Here is a 12212-nt window from a genome sequence, read left to right as displayed (position 1 = left end):
ATTTCGCATTTCTGATGAAAAAGGGTTAGTTTGGTTCCATATGTGAGTTATAATTGTTCAAAAACCATCATCTGGGAGAGGTTAGGCATAAATGATGGAAAATTAATGGAGCAGAATGAACAGTGGAGCCGGATTACAAAACAATGTGAACAAGACCTTGTAAAGATGTAATAATACTTTCAGCAGAGCCCTGCAAAGAACTGAGCCAAAATATTTAATACCTCAAATTCTAAACTGTAGCTTTTTTTTTTTTATCTAACCATGTTTTTTGAAAATGTGTTATATGCGAGTATAAATACGATGAAATGAGGCTCATATTGTGGAACGTCCTATCCTGCATAGTGTGCGTCTGTTGGAAGGCTGAAAGGGATAGACCAGTGGTCCCAAAACTACGGCCCGCGGGCCGGATCCGGCCCGCCTCCACATTTTTCCGGCCCCCTGAACAATACCAGAGAGCATTCAGATTTTTTTTCATATACCGTATTTTCCGGACTATAAGCCGCTTTTATGTGGATTTTTCTTCAACCACCAGGGGGCTCTTTAGCAGGAAGTCAATCATTGGAAGTCAAAATTGGAAATAAAAGAAGAAAGCCCCCATTAAAACGGAATTAGGTTTTAATAGGGAATTGAAATTTGAGAATGTTGTTGATCAGTTAAATAGCATTGAGGGGAAAAATAAGATTTTTTTGTTTTTTAAATAATACTGGGATCATTATGAGAATTTGAGGTATAGATATTAGGATCCAGTAGATGGCAGTAGTGCAACTATAATGGATGCAAGCTGCTGTTGAAATCTAAAGAAGAAGAAGAAGAACAAGGTGCCCATTTTCATTTGGCACATGCTAGTAGCAGACATGAAGGATCAGCACTTTCACTGTTACAGTTACCGTTCGGAAACTATCGTAATTAGCTCAGTTAAATCTAATCTTGGCAACTTTTTCTTTTTCAACCATAATAAATGTGATATTCAATTGACCTGTTATGACTCATATTTTGGGTGTCCGCCCCCCTCTGCTGCTGCTGCATCGTTGTGGAAAACCTGGAGCAGCAGAGATATCTGTGGCTCATAGTTCGGAAAATACAGACTATAATCCTTCCTGGATATTTCTGTAAAGAACCCAGAAAGGGTTATTTGGTTATTATTTATTTCATAATTAGTGTTATTATTTATTTCCTGACTTTTGTTCTGTGAAGAACCCAGAGAGGGTTATTTGATTGTGCTTTGTGGAAAACAATACATTTTTACATGTAGGCACTCCTGCAAACGTCACACTTTTTCTGTTACAAACTGACTCCGGCCCCCAGCAGAGAAGGAAAAAGTTATGTGGCCCTCACAGGAAAAAGTTTGGGGACCCCTGGGTTAGACCATCAACACAAACTTAACAATTCATAACAAAGAAGATATCGCATACATCTCCAACAGGACGCAATCTGAATCAGATTTTGTACAATCATAACTGGGACATTGTGCTGGCAAATCCTCTCACTTCCTAGTGTGGATAAAAGAGCTGAATTTCACTGAGATGCAATGCTGGAAAATATCAAGGTACCACATTTGTTGATTTGGATGGGGGGGGGGGGGAAACCACTAGCGATCAGTCAGGAAAACCATAAGATACTACCCACATATGGCATAGAAAGAATAATGATAATTCAGACGAAAGTAAATCACAAAGAACTCATGTCTTTGCAAGATCTACTCTCTACTCTAATCCCTCTTCATATGCATTTAAACAACCAGCATCTTTGTAATTAATTTCAGACAATCACAGCTTCACAGCTGAAGACATGAGCACATATTTATATAGCTAGAATATATATTTTGATCAGAAGAAATCAAAACAATACTTTAAAATGTTGTGATTTATTTAATCTTTCTTTTTTTTATGCTTCTCCCTGGCTCCAAATAGATTTTGTCACACATAGATAGGACAACATTAGCAGACACAAATACTTTTATAATGACCCAGAAGCTAATCTTCATCTTAAGCATCACAATATGATTAACAAAACACATAATACATGACAAGGGATGTTTCAGATGTTTTCACACATATCCAAACTGCATGGGAGCTTTCTCTGATGGCCGTCTATATGCACTCTAGCACTAACACTCTTTTGGCTGAAAGTATGTGAAAATGTTTTGTATTTTTATGTACAATAAGATGATGTGAATCTCATATCAGCGTCTCTAGAGCCCCTGTCTAACCTTTACTCTACCTGCCTGTTGACACCAAAAATATTGTTCACTTCCCCTCTGGGCTACTTCCCAATGCCCAATGTGGGTTTCTCTAAAGCATCCATGGGACTTTTTGAGGAAAGGGCAGGTGGGACCCTAATTATGATCTCCACTGTGGTGATGTAACGGAGATGGGATTATGCTGGGGTCAGTTTGGGAGCTGACCTCCAGTTGGTAAATTTATGCCGGTGTCTTGGCCTCCATTCTCTCTGCAAATGCACCAATGCAAATGCAGCACCACACCACAGCAGGGTCTCACGGTGTGTGTTTCTGAACTTTGCTGCCATTACCCACCCAGTATGCCTTTTTCTCACAGGAAATGTAAAGCCCCATCCAACACCTTAACTTAAATACATTAAAGACAAGATTTTGGACTGGGGTTGGGGGAGACTGTCAGAAGGCAGTGGTATTACCCCCCAATGTTAAGAGTAAAAAAGATCTCTAAAATACACAAACTATTTGAAGTGAAATATTACTAAGGAAGAAGTGATCAGTTAGGAGATCAGCTGGATCAGTCTTGTCAAGAAAGCAAGTAAATGCTTGTACAAATCCATTAAAAACTCACAATTCGAAGCACTTGTAGTCTTGCTACATGAGTGTTGAAGCAAATTCATACTCTGCAGTCTGCTCAACAGAATCTGTGAGGTAAACAATCAGTGTGTCTGCCCACTAGTTTCTGCCAGGACTAACTGCAGAGTTCGCATGCAACCCAGACATTTTGATGACTAGCTTGGCTCTTCACATTTGTAGCGACAATAAAACTACCGGTCAAGGGTTGGCAACAATGTGGGAGATATAGAAAATCATAGATCAGCTCACGAGCAGAGTAAAAAAAAAACTATGCAATAACAACTGTTTTTAAGAAGTAGTCTTGGAAGACTTGCAGTTTTTTTTATTTAAAAAAAACTTTTTTTTTTTACTTTGATCATAATTTTCTATGAGGAACCAAAAGGCCAAAAAATGAACTCGTACACAAAATATAAGTTAAATTATTCTTACTAGCCAGTTCTATTATTATGTTGACAACTGGAAAAAAACAGCACGATCCCCAATGAGGCAGTGAATAAAAATTTAACAAAAACGAGTATGTGTATGTTGACTTGCATTTTATAGACATAAAATTATGTGTTATTTCAGTATGTCTTGGAATAACAAGACATACTGAATGAATACAATTTCTGTATTCATTCTCATTGGTCTTCTATGTCAGGTCAACTATGGTATTGCATTTTTTCTTTTTCCATATGGAACAAGAAGATGACAGTGTAAGATACATAAAGGAGACAGCTTGGGAAAATTATTCTTAGAAAAAAGAAGTTGTGGTTATTAAGTATTTTCTGAATGCAAATGTCTCTACTTTCTTCTTCTTCTATTGCAAGTTTTTCTCTCCCACGTTTTGCTTCCTCAAGTTTAAATGACTCTCTCCATTTCTTCAAATGTTGCCTGATCTTCATTTGATCCCTTTCTGCTTTTTTTATTCTTGAGGCAGTCGGAGCAAAACAGTTAGTATGCTCCACGAAGAAATCAGTGCACCCGGAAATTGAGCCTCAATACTTCATCCTCTTTATTTTTCTCATATTTCTTCCTCTCTCAAATCTAAAAGCCAGACTGTGTTTTAGTTGTACTTGATATCTTAATTCATGGCCTTTCATACTCATTGACTCTGCTCAATTCAACCCAATTTTACTCAAAAACACCAGTTCATAAGACAAGTAATCTCAAAGTAAACAGACCCAGTCTTCATCATTGTTGTACAGCTCATTTACTGTTGAGTCCTGTACAGTCATATTTTAATACAACACTGTCAGTTAGGGGCAAATATTAAAAGTTAATTAAAGGTTGCTAGTCTAAAGAAGATCTTCACTTTGATATAATCTCTCATCCTGTCATCCTCATGGGGTGACGGTTCAGAGCAAAAACTCCACTTCCTCAAAAGGTAGCCTCCAGAAGAGCTATCTAAATTTATATTTCAAATCACGTTTAAAAAGTGCTTATTGTACCTTAAGCCTTCTGCTCTATTAAAATAATTTTATAATTTTATTGTCCCCTTTAATTGATTTTGTGTGTTTTACACGGTGTCCTTCAGTGTCAAGAAAGGTGCCTATAAATTAAATGTATTGTTTAAAAAAAACAAACAAACTATATATATGGTAAATATCATTATAAACGCATATATTTCAAGTAAATTAGCTTGCAATTTAACATCCCATATCAGGTATAGACATTGGATGCTTTTACTTCACATTAGTTTTATTTATTTACTCACTCTGAAACATTTTGTTTAGATTTAGTAAGTTTATATTACTATTTAATATGCTTAGAAACTTTTGCATACCAATGTGAGTAATATATTCTTTGTGTATGCTTTCTCCCTTGTCTCCTTTGTGCTCACAGATTAGACTGACTCATGCACTCAATCATACATTTGTGATAGACTATTGCCAGTAGATCGGTTAGGAAAAGAAAAAAAAACTATCCTATAATGTCTTTGCTGCTGGTCTCCGTCTTTTGCTCCCACACACCCCTCCCTCTCTCCCATCCTCTCTCACCCTGCCACAGCATTTCAGAGCTGCCAGAGGCGTTAACAGAGAGCGAATAGACTCTGATTTCACACACAGCACAGGGAGGAGTCGGCGTCAATGTGTAAATGCACACACGCACTCTGATGCCCATGCACAGGGAGACAACAGGAGGCAGGCAGAGACTTCAGTTGCAGAATGTCCACTCGCTGCAGTCAGACATGTAGGAGGAGTAGCTGCTCTGCTCGCCATTCCAGCTCTGTTTCAGTCCTGTAAGCACCTCCCATCCCCCCCAGTGTTCACTCCCTGGTCTGCGGTTGCTAAGGGGCTGGCTGGAATGACCCGGGTAAGTAGGAGACACAAGGAGATACACTAGATGGGGCTGCCGGCTGGGAGGACTCTCTGATCCCTGATCCCTCCTCTTCTCCATGCTGACACACAGACAGAAGAGCTCTGATCTACAATACAGATGCATGCCCATATAGGAGGGCACCGCTGTGCAGACCAAGGGTCTTCAACAGGCACAGCTTGAGAGGAGGACCTCCACAGAGACACACAGGTAAGAAGCAGCACAGCTGGATCTGCTCTGTTGGATTTCCATCAGTACTGACTTGTGCAGATGTGCAGGAATTGGCAGTGTATGCGTGAGTGTGTGTGTGTGTCATTTAATTATCGTCTTTGATCCAGGTCTGCGCTTAAAAAGTGATTGATCTGTTTGGTTCTTGCTTGTGTTTGTGTGCTGCGCTGCATGACCATTGATTGATAAGAAGATGGGTTTGTGGATGAGCACTGTGGAAGCATGACAATGGGTAATGTCTCCTGGACGAGATGCTCTGATATCCATCAGATGTCTACATGATGTCAGTGGGAAATAAGAGGCAGCATTAAAGGGACCAGGAAAGGAAGAAGGGAAAGACTGAAAAGTGCCACATCCTGTTTTAGTGATTGGTCTCGTATTTATTTGAAACTCCTCGGTTGGCGATATCTTCCAAACACTTGGGGCTGTGTTTCTCTGCGTTTCAAGGTAGCTACAAGTGCTTATAGTGAAGAAATGTTTGGGGGAAAAGCTCTGTGGGACTTTACAGACAGTGCTTACTGAAGCTGAAGAACAGGAAGAGCTCCTGGGTGTGCATACATCAAGCCATGAGAAAGCTGGAAGTTGGGAAGGAAGCCTGAATGTAGACTGAAATTAAGAACAGAAAACCTATGCTAGGAAATAGAGGTTCAAACAGAGGATTCAAATGATTATCTGCCATGTTACTAAAAATAGAAGGTCTACGAAGACCTTTAAGAGGCTGAAAACAGGAAGAGAAAAGGTCTCCAAGCAGCATATGTTTATCTCTAATACTGTTCACATGACTCTTAAATGGTTTTGGGGGGGAGGGGGGTTCACTTTCTCTGTGAAAGTCAATGGCCACGGCAGCAGCAGCTCCATTCAGAGATTGGCTCTGAACGAATGTGTTTATGCAGAGGTGCCCGTGCTTCAGAGAGATGAGCTGTCCAGTGCTGTTGCACGGTGCATACATCACTAAACACAGAGCTATAGGCCCAGGAGGAATCAACAGAAAGAAAGAAATTACTTAGATGACTATGGTTTTGTGATCTCATCACACGAATGTGGTTGGTTTGAAGACACTGGACAGGGGAGAGAATAGTAACAATAAACACCTTCACTTCTCAAAACAAAACAAATCAAAAGAGAAGTGAAGACGGACCAAAAAATATCAACCTGTTTTATTATGATTAGTTGCTGATATACAAGTTGAATTTAAATACTGGAGCATCTTTCGATGATTTGCATCAGCTCGACTCGTCTGTTGTTTGACAGAGTGAATGTCTGAGGAAAAATTTGCTTTTTTCAGAGATGCTTGGTTATACATTATACTTACACATGAACTCCACCACTATCAAGGAGGGATGAAATTACCAGACAAGATTTGTACTTAATTTATGCATTAGTATCCTGAATTAAATTCAGTCTAAAGATCCAAAATAATTTCTGCAATCTTTTTGCATGTCTCACTCTGTGGGGCAGCCCCTGTTTACTGTCAACTTCTGCTTAGTCATTACAAAGAGCAGAACAGCCCCAAGGTTGCCGGGTATGGAGCAAATTAACACCATTTGCAAAACCGCCTTTGTCCAAGTCCACACACCTGCCAGCTTCTCATAACATGGCTCATTGAGGCGTCCGGAGTAACATGACTGCCACCGATAAATACCAAGCCAGGGCATGCTTTCAAAATCCAATCAACATCAAAGTGACAAGGTCTGATGCACATGCAAGGAGAACCAGTTGGCACAGGCCAGTAGCTCTGTAGATCTGCATAAAAGCAAAGTAAAAAGGAGAAACGGCACAAAATAAAACCTAGAGATTACACCAATTACAGGAAAAAGCATTTAAATGAGGGGAAAAACAGACAAGTTTTTTATGCTCCAATAAATATGTTGCTAGTAGATGGCTCGTGGATGGCTTTGTTACAAATAACTTGAGTACTTCCTCCCCAGAGACGAGCGTGAACAGACACAATCAACCATTATGGGTCTTCCTGGCTAGAGATTATCTTAGATCTAAATAGTGAAATTAATCTTCAGTAATGTTGAATGAAATGAGTTTTGTCTTGGAATTACAGATGTGGAGTTCAAGGATAAGCCTTGCAGTATTTTATGCATTAATTACCATCATTAAATCTGATGAAAACACCAACTTCTCCAGAAAACTACTAGATATTCAGTCTGGTATTAGTCTGATGCAGCCTGTGTTTCTATTTTACCTAATTGATGCATTTGGGTGATTTGTTGACTCTAATTATATACATATCAAAGGAAGTGAAAATGTCTGCATGAAAAATGACATCTGCCAGATGTGCTACAGAAGATCAGGTAGGATAAATGGCATGTCTTTATCTCAGATTAATTGGGATAATTTGTTTATGTGATCTAATTAGAGAGAAAATATATGGTGACTTGCAAAAGCTATCCATACCTGAGTGTATGGCTGTTTCTAAATGATTTTATATGAGAAACAAGGTGTCTCTTTAGCCACCGTGGCTCCTCAATGTGTTGGCCAAAAGTGTTAAAGACCTGAGAAATATGTTTAAATATAAACGTTTAGTTCTTTTATTTTGTCATTAGGCTGCAAACTGAACATCTTCCATAAATACGTAACGTTTCATTCAAAAAAGTGTTTTATTATGTGCAAAATTTGGAAATGTTACTTTGTTCTTTTTTTTTTTAGTTCATTAACTTTAGTAAAAACTCAAAATAATTGTTGTAGTAGGTGTTCATACAACTAAAAACGTGTCATGCAGGCTGTATGGCTCCAGACAAAATTTATTTACCATGTATAACAGCAAAATGGCTTTCGTTGTAAATGTTGCGGTAGACCAATGCAAAACGGCTCATAGTTAAGAAGTAGAATGAAAATCATACATGGTATGAAAATGTATTTTAAATGAAAAGCTGAAACTTGTTGATTTCTATTCATGTTTCTTCAGCATTATGTCCTAAATAAAATCTAGTGACACGACTGCTGTCTGTGTACAATACCTCAGAAGTTTGCATGAGAACATAGACAACAAATAGCATCATGAAGACCAAGGAATGCATCACACAAGTCAGGGACATCATTGTAGAACAGTTTGACAAAGTGATATTCCAAGTTTTGAACATCTCACACAGCGCTGCTCAGTATGAAGAGAGCGTGGAACAACTGCAAACATTTCAAGACAGCCAGTCCATCCAAACCGACGGCGGGGCAAGGAGAGACGTAAATAGAGAAGCAGCCAAAGAACAAATTATAACTCTTGAGCTCCTCTTGAGATCCACTAGTCAACAGGTTTTGAAAAATTTTCAACTGAGCAACTATTAGTGGTGCACTCCAAAAATCTAGCCCTAATGTAAGAGAAGCAGGAAGGAAAACCAAAATACATAGACAGGGCAAAAAAGGAAGAAAATCTCTTAGATGCTGCAAAAGACTTTAAACTGGGATGTAGGTTCACTTTCCTGGAAGATAATGACCCTAAGCATACAGCCAAAAATATGTTTACATTAATATTTGAGAATGGGACAATCAGAGGCCAGGCCTAAATCCAGTAAAAAATTTCTCACAGTACTTAACATAGATTTTCAGGCTTAAATCAAATCTGACCCAGCTTGAGCTATTTTTCAAATACAAATTTACAAAGAGTCTCTAGATGGGCAAAGCTGTAGAGAACCAATAAAAGACTTGCAGCTGGAAGTTACAGTAGAGGTGGTTGTATGCCAAACATTTCAAATTTTTATTTGCAAAAGATTTTTTTAAAGCCATTTGTTACTTTGTTTTATTTATATCATTTTAGGGATCTTGAAAAGTTACAGTTTTACTTCTTGTCTTGAGCTAAGATCAAATAATAAATAAACTAATTTCCTATATCTAAAAAGATAGATATTTAATTTCATGCATTAATCTGTTTAACACTGTATGCAAAGGCTATATTGTCTACTGGTTCTGCAGAAACATATATGATTATTAGGATTTTGTTTTGTTTGACCAAATTAGATTTTATATTCAGTTGTGCCGGTTACTGTCACTAAAGCCAGAGTATTCCTAAAATGAAACCTTTTATATTTTTCACTCTATTTACCAACACACATCTCAAAGCGGTCATTTCCAAAATTAAAGGACATCATGTACTACGATGATCTTTTAATGGTGATGCTTTTAACCTGATAATGGGTCGAGGCATTTCTATGTGGCGTTCCTCTAAATGCTGACGTGGCTCAATATGTTTCACACAGTCCAACAACATGTATGAGACGAAACTGGTGACTAACCTGGCAGTATGTGTGAGTGACAGCATGACAGGTTCAGTGTCAGTCTGTGTTTAACTGATGGACAGATACTGCAGTAAAGGAAAACAAAGGTAGAATCTGATGCCATTACAAGTTAAAATATTGTGCTAGGTTAAGACTATTAAGGACAACGATGATGGACTAAATAGGAACCAACATTCCTGTAACTGGCTAACGTGTCAGAATGAGCGTAAAATAAACGAACTACTTGGCAGCAAAAAGGTTTAGGGAAAAAAAAGATTTTGTAAAAGAGTTCATTGTGGGATCAGCCACAGACTTTCTGGACATACTGAAACATTCTGCCTTATAAACGTTAAACTTCAGTGCCAAACTGTACATGCCACAGTTATGCATAACTGCATGAGCTACTCGCATGTGGCAGCAATCGCAACAATACTTAATCGTGTGCTGCAATATGCAGACACTCTGTCTCTACTAATGAAGATTTCCTCATGTCTGCTATGAATGCTTAAAGAAGCTGCAGTTGATTATAGATCTGATTGAGTTTATATTTATTTGCTCATTGACCATTTTAGTTTTATCCTCAGACTGCCTTTAAATCATCAGAGTTACTGTTGCTTGCTGGGAAGCATTTTAGTTTTACGCTTGTACAGTTGTAGGTTTAATTCCAGTTTCTTAATGGCACAGGTTGATGTGTTACTAGGCAAAACACTTCACTCCAATTTGCATGCCAATCTGTGTATTGGAATAAGAAGGTGTGCACATTTTTAAATGAAACTGGGTGCATGAGTCAGTTTGTGTGGCCAGGGTTACTGTTAAAATGCTGTAGAAATGAAACCTATTTGCAAAATCTAGAAAGAAAATAAGTTTAATGTTTGGTTGTGATTTATATCAGTATTTTCTTTAGCAGCAGCATCAGTTCTCGACAAACCGCAAAGAGAGCCATGTGTTTATCCTTTACAAATATTGTCTGTTACAATAATACAATTTAATATTGCTTAAGACAATTTGTTGTCTTAATCAACAAATTGATTTTGCAGGCTTAGAAACTGTTTAAATGATATGGGATCATATGGGATCGATAAGAACTGATTAGATATTGGCTTCTTTACTAAGATATGTCAGACAAGAGTAATTCAACCACAAACAAAGTCAGAGCTAAAAGGCCAGGGGTCGGGATAACATAAAGAAATGGGATTGATTAAATGACATCATAAAGGGAATGTATTTTACATACAGGACAATGCTAGAACTCATGCTACAGCAAGATCTGTGCTATGATGAGGATCAATAGATTGATAGATAATTCCTCCCAATCATCTGTGATAATGTAAAAAAAAAAAAATATATATATATATATATATATATATATATATATATATCACGTTCACTCTTGGTTGTGGTCACCCCTGACAACCATCGTTTTCTGCTGCTGTTTCTGAGGGGGAATCTTGCAAGCTGGAGATCAGACCTGAGACGGGCAAAAACGATAGCAATAAACTGAAGGTGTTACTAGAGTGATAAATATTTAAGTAACTACAATTATATTAATTGGTCTTCCGTGCCAGCAGATTTATGCTCCATGGCAGAGCAATGCCATGTGGAGTTTTTGCTTAACTTGGCCAAAATCCCAAACAGTCAACTGGGGGGGGAGGAAGAAAAATAAGAACACAAATTTGAAGTGAATCCAAACGATAAATTTGCCATTTGAAAACCAGATTGTACGAGCTGTGGGTGTGTGTTTTGGTCAGCTGTCGGCCACATTTAGCAAAACAGTCCGTCTTTTTTACAAAAGTGTAACCACACTTTAATTTAGCTGCAAACAGTCTCTGGCTAATAGACAACTTCACACCATGTCGACAGCCATTCCGGCTATCCAACCAGAAACATTTCTACCTCAACAACATGCAGGGCACAGGTACATTAGATACTAATGAGACGTAGTATGGTGCTGGAGAATCATTTGGAAAATCACTCGACGGTGTGAAGCCTCATCAAAAACTACCAGAAAACTGACTTCCCTTTGAAGGTTTGCGGACTCATTAATTCCGTTTTGATACCCAAAACTTTGTCATTTAACATTCAACATCATCTGTTGAGTTGGAAAAATATTTGCAAACCTGTTTGGTCTTTAGAGGTATTTCACCTCCTCCACTTGTTACATCGTTGTCTGTAAGAACCACCAGAGCTCCAGAACTCAATTTTAATGAAAGCTTCGAATGGAATAAAATACCAAAAAGTGTAATAACATACGAGCATTTTAAATAACTTTCTACAAACTTAAAAGTATGGCACCTAGATAATCAAAGTGCAGGTACTGATCATGTGATTATTATTTTTATTCTGTTTTTTTTAATGTATCGTTTTTAACTCAATAAGCTTTTGTGCTATAAGGTTATTTATTCTTTTTAAATTTGTAGCTTGACTTTTTAGATAAAAAATGCTTTTTACTTATCATCATCATTCTCTTTTCTTTTGGAAGAAGCTTGTTCATTTGTTTGCATTGCGCTGTAATACATTACATTTATATTGGTTGCACGTTGAGGGACTACAGATGAAAACTAGTCATTATGACCGACTCTGGCACATTATGCGATGTGCAGTGTCCCTTCTGAAATAAATGAGCAACAGTAGGAATCTATAGCTTCTCTGCATGCATCATA

General features: G+C 37.9%; 1 long non-coding RNA gene across 1 annotated transcript in view; it reads left to right on the top strand.

The window, feature by feature from the left end:
- The first annotated feature begins 4798 nt into the window (after window positions 1-4798).
- Window positions 4799-12212, top strand: part of LOC145553078 (uncharacterized) — a 52255-nt gene continuing 44841 nt past the window's right edge. Inside the window, exons 1-2 of the long non-coding RNA XR_014089263.1 lie at window positions 4799-5104; window positions 5201-5317. This is a non-coding gene — a long non-coding RNA (uncharacterized LOC145553078). The remainder of the gene's footprint in view (window positions 5105-5200; window positions 5318-12212) is intronic.

Source organism: Poecilia reticulata, chromosome 10 (assembly GCF_904066995.2).
Source record: "Poecilia reticulata chromosome 10, P_reticulata-male-v2, whole genome shotgun sequence".
Lineage (NCBI taxonomy): Eukaryota > Metazoa > Chordata > Actinopteri > Cyprinodontiformes > Poeciliidae > Poecilia > Poecilia reticulata.
The sequence above is the reverse complement of the archived record's forward strand: the minus strand, read 5'-3'. Positions and strand labels throughout refer to the sequence as shown.